Here is a 5,440-nt window from a genome sequence, read left to right on the forward strand (position 1 = left end):
CAGGTCCTTGGGCCCTGCACCCACGTGGGAGACCAAGAGGAAGCACCTGGCCCCTGGCTTTGGATCAGCGCAGCACGCCGGCTGTAGCGGCCATTTGCAGGGGTGAACCAATGGAAGGAAGACCTTTCTCTCTCTCTCTCTCTCACTGTCTAACTCTGCCTATCAAAAAAAAAATATATATATATATCCTCTATGCATCTCTTTTTTTAAACTATGGAATTCTTCACGAATTTGCATGTCATCTTTGTGCGGGGGCCATGCTAATCTTCTCTGTATCGTTCCAATCTTAGTACATGTACTGCCGAAGCGAACACTATGCATCTCTTTATATATCATCTTTATATATTTTATGCATACAAAGATGATAGATGATATACATACATATTTTTATGTATATTAAGGAATGCTCATGCAATTGTGGGAACTGGCAAGTTTCAAATTTGTGGGGTGGCTAGCAGGGTGGAAACTCAGTCAGGAGTCAAGAGCTGATAGTCTTTTAAAATTTTTAAAAAAGATTTATTTATTTATTTGAAAGGCAGAGTTCCAGAGAGAAGCAGAGGCAGAGAGAGAGCGAGAGGCCTTCCATCAGCTGGTTCATTCCCAGCCACAACGGCCGGAGCTGTGCCGATCTGAAGCCAGAAGACAGGAGCTTCCTCCAGGTCTCCCACGCGGGTGCAGGAGCCCAAGGACTTGAGCCATCTTCTATTGCCTTCCCAGCCTACAGCAGAGAGCTGGATCAGAAGTGGAGCAGCCGGGACTCGAACCAGTGCCGTATGGGATGCTGGCACTGCAGGCAGTGGTTTCACCCACTATGCCACAGCACTGGCCCCCATAGTATTTTTATATTAAACTATGCCCATCCTTTTGTATATTTTAAATTATTTCCACATTACTTACAATACCCCATGCAATGTGAATGCTATGTAAATAGTTGTTTACTGTGTTGTTTAAGGAATAATGAAAAGGAAAAAAAAAGTCTGTTCATGTTTAGCACAGGTGGTATTTTTCCCCCAATTATTTTCAGCCCGAGGTTGATTAAATCTGTGAATGAAAAAGCCCTGGATACAGAGGGCCACTTGTGTGGGGAGGGGAAGGGGAAAGTAATGTCCAGGTTTGTGTTTTTAAAAGATCTGTAGACTGAGATACGATAAACACACTGGAAAGGGGCAGAGAGGATGTGAGGCCACTAGCTGTGGGATGTTACAGATTGCAGGTGGGGAAGGTGGTCCCCAGGGGAGTGGAGACAAGACAGACTCTTGGGAGTTTCAAGGGACTCAAGCAAGAGATCTCGGTCACTGATCAGGAATATTAGCCGTGGAGTAAAGGAATATGTCAAAGTCAGTCCCATTCCAGGAATCCTTATGCTTATTTTAAGAACCTGGTCTTTGAATAGCTGGTGCCCCAGCGTGGACCAAGCAGAAAGTTGCCCACAACAATTTTCTCATAAAAATGACCTTGAGTTGACCTTGCTTCCTGTCTGACCTGTTTCCACATCCCAAGATAACTATTGCATAATCAGAAACCTTCTGCTGAAAACACAGCTGGAAGACGCGGTGTAAATGGGACAATCGTGGGAAGCATGTTCCCGGTCCCTGCAGCAGGGCATGCGTCATAACAAGAGCAGGAGGGCTGAGAAATCAGACACCCAGAGCCTGCGACCTTGAAACACACGCCCTTTACCGTCACAGCGTAGTTGTCCCAAACATCAGGTATCCCTTACATTCCCACCTGCTTTTTGTGTCACCATCTGTTTTGTCCACTGTGCAAAACAAAGGATGGATTTACCCCTGCATTCTCTGGAGAGGACGGGAACAGCAATGTCACATGAGGACTTTTCTAGTTGTCCTCGGTTTTAAGAAGCCAGGGGTAACGAGAAAGGACCGATAACTTCAAGAAACCAGAGTTTTGGCCGGCGCCGCGGCTCACTTGGCTAATCCTCCACCTAAGGCGCCGGCAACCTGGGTTCTAGTCCCGGTCAGGGCGCCGGATTCTGTCCCAGTTTCTCCTCTTCCAGTCCAGCTCTCTGCTGTGGCCCAGGGAGTGCAGTGGAGGATGCGCAGGTCCCTGGGCCCCGCACCCGCATGGGAGGCCAGGAGAAGCACCTGGCTCCTGGCTTTGGATTGGCGCAGCATGCCGGCCGTAGCAGCCATTGGGGGGTAAACCAACAGAAAAGGAAGACCTTTCTCTTTGTCTCTCTCTCTCTCTCTCTCTCTCACACTGTCTAACTCTGCCTGTCAAAAAAAAAAAAAAAAAAAAAAAAAAAAAAAAAAAAAAAAAGAAAAGAAAAAGAAAGAAACCAAAGTTTCTTCAAATCTTTCCCCAGCACCATGCACTTGGCCCAGGGGGTAATTGAGAATATGGGGACGGAAGACTGTGAACAGACCATTCAAATGACAAGAAAGCCAAAATGGAGCTTTAGTGTTCATTGGCATCTCTGAGCTCATAAGGGATGATACACTCAACCAAAGTCTCAAGCTAGAAACCCAAAGGGACTTGTGAAGAATCCTAATGACCCACACCTCCTGGTGATCATGTCCTTGGAGGGTATCCTCCCATACTGTACAATGATCGGTCTGTGTAGTAGGCAAAATAATGGTGCAATGGCCTGATTCCTGGGATTTGTGAATGTGTTACATTGCACAGCTACAGGGGATTAAGGTTGCTAATCAGTTGACCTTGAGATGGGCGATTATCCCAGATGGTCTGGGTTGGCTCTGTATAATCACAAGGGTCCTTAAATGGGTGAGAGACAGGTATAAGAGTCAGAACCAGATGGATGGAGTCATTAGAAAAACTCACTCAGGGGCCAGCATTGTGGCATAGCTGCTTAAGCTGCCGCCCACGATGCCAGCATCTCATATGGGTGCCGTCTAGAGTCCTAACTGCTCCAGTTCGGATCCAGCTCCCTGCTAACGTTGCCTGGGAAAGCATCGGAAAATGGTCCTAGTGCTTGGGGCCCTGCCACCCATGTGGGAGACATGGATGCAGTTCTAGGCTCCTGGCTTAGGCAGGCTCGGTCCTGGCCACTGCGGCCATTTGGGAGTGAACCAGCACTTGAAACATCTCTCCCTCCCTCCCTCTCTCTTTCTCTCCCTCTCTCTCTCTCTCTCTCTCTCTCACTTTGCCTCTCCAATAAATAAATATGCATTTGAAGAAGAAACAACTCACCCAGGCTTTTCTGGTTTTGAAGCTGGAACTGGAGCCATGAACCAAAGAGTGCAGGTGGCCCCCAGCAGCCGAGAAGGCAGGAAACTCATTCCCCCTGCAGGGACTCCAGAAGAAACGCAGCCCTGTTGGCATCTTGAGCTTGACCCGGGCAGATCCATTTTAGACTTCTGACATCCAGAACCTTAGAATGATGACTCTGGGGTGTGTGTTTTGTACAGTGGTTAAGACACCACTGGGAAACTCGCATCCCATATCAGAGTGCCTGGGTTTGAGTCTCAACTCTCTTTCCTTCCTTCCTTCCTTTTTTTTTTTTTTTAAGATTTATTTATTTATTTGAGAGGCAGAGTTACAGAGAGGTAGAGGCAGAGAAAGAGAAGTCTTCCATCTGCTGGTTCACTCCCCAGATGGCCACAGTATCCAGAGCTGCGCCAATCCGAAGCCAGGAGCCAGGAGCTTCCTCCAGGTCTCTCACATGGGTGCAGGGGCCCAAGGACTTGGGCCATCTTCTACTGCTTTCCCAGGCCAGAGCAGAGAGCTGGATCGGAAGTGGAGCAGCTGGGACTTATACTGGCACCCACATAGGATGCCGGCGCTGCAGGCTAGGGCTTTACTGGCTTGGCCACGGCGCCGGCCCCTCAGCTCCATTTCTGATTCCAGCCTTCTGCTAATGTATGCATCTTTGAAGGCAATAGGTGATGGCTCAAGTACTTGATTTTGATCCTTTTCATCTAGACTTCAAATTAGTGACATAAAATCAGTAATTTTTTTAGAAAGTGTTAATTTCCTCCATATCACTGCTCACACCACCTTTTTCTTTCTAAATTCTGTGCTTATATTTTCTTTGCAGCTTTCTGAGTGGCCACTTACATCCAGGAGCCTCACCTGGCTGGTCTTGGAGCAGCTTCACACTCATGGCTGCCGTAGTAATTTGGGAACACGAGGCTACTCTTCCCCCATCTCATGAAATACCCAGAAGAGGTAGGAAAGGGGTTTCAATCCTGAAACTAAGTCCTTTGGATCTGAATGCAGCACTCCCTGAAGGGATGCCCCTCGGCAAACCCCTCCCCCCGGGCTCCCCCAAGCTCCGCCCTCCCTCTCGTCCCATGGGCTCATCACCATCTTCCTCACCTGCTCTCACCATTAGATTGGCTCTAATGATGTTAACCATCAGATTTCTACAATGTTTTTACTGAGGAGAGGATGAAACCAGATGGAAAATACACAAACACAGGGTTTAACATGTGGGCTGGACAGAGGATGTTTGTGTTCACACACACGGTTTTATTAGTGAGTCCTGTCCAATAGACAGTGTTTGGTTTTATTGATTAATCCTGCCATGTTTTCCTTTCCTTTCTCCAACTTCTGTTTCTAATTTTGCACATTTTCTCTCCTGCTTCCTGCTGACTGATGTTTTTTGCTTTTCCTGACTTCCTGACTTGAACGCATAGCCCATTTGTATTTGAATTGCTTGCTTAGTAACACAAGCTTTCAAGGCTAGGCATTTTCCTCTGGGTACCACCTTGGCAGCTTTCTCTGACGCAGCTGATGGCCCCATGGGCACTTGGATGGCAAAGTCTCCTGAGCAGAAAACCCAGCTGTGTCACACTTACTGGTGGGGCAGCCAGGGTCCTCCGGCTGTGACCGAATGTGCCCTCCGGGAGGGAGACAGGGACCGGGTATGGTTCTTCTGGTACTTCCTCTAATGCAGACGTCACCGATGGACCTCATGGGGAGCAGACATCAGGCGGATTCTTTCCTTTCCTTCCCCCAGCCTGGCTGTGGTCCCAGCCCCCACCCCAGCAAGTGCAGTCCTCTGGGGGATTATTTCAGATCCTATGGGCTCAAGAATGGACATATGTGATCTGTGGATATATTTTTTCAACATGGCCCAAACTGGGCAATGTTTTTCAGAATTTTGTTTTATGACACTGAGGTATTTTTTTAAAGCATTGGTATTGTTTATTTTTATTTATCTGCAAGGAAAAGAAACAGGGAGATACAGGCAGAGGCAGACAGATCTGCCATTCGCTGGTTTGTTCCCCAAATGCCCATAACAACTAGGGCCGGGCCAGGCTGAAGCCAGGAGCCCATAACTGGGTCTGGTTCTCCCATGTAGATGACTGGGACTCAAGTACTTGAACCATCACCCGCTGCCTCCCAGATTGTACGTCAGCAGGAAGCTGGATCAGAACTCGGAGCCAGGCAGTCTGGTATGGGATGCAGATGTCTTATCCACCGTACCAACTGCCTGCTCCGTGCTGTTCAGGTCTTT

The 5,440-nt window shown here is 48.1% G+C and overlaps 1 non-coding gene across 1 annotated transcript; it reads right to left on the reverse strand.

Moving 5' to 3' along the window:
* Positions 1–207: 207 nt before the first annotated feature.
* On the reverse strand, positions 208–312 carry LOC127491504 (U6 spliceosomal RNA). Its single transcript, XR_007920224.1, has one exon. It is a non-coding gene; the product is annotated as a U6 spliceosomal RNA (small nuclear RNA).
* Positions 313–5,440: the final 5,128 nt, after the last annotated feature.

The sequence above is a fragment of the Oryctolagus cuniculus genome, chromosome 19 (genome assembly GCF_964237555.1).
Source record: "Oryctolagus cuniculus chromosome 19, mOryCun1.1, whole genome shotgun sequence".
Lineage (NCBI taxonomy): Eukaryota > Metazoa > Chordata > Mammalia > Lagomorpha > Leporidae > Oryctolagus > Oryctolagus cuniculus.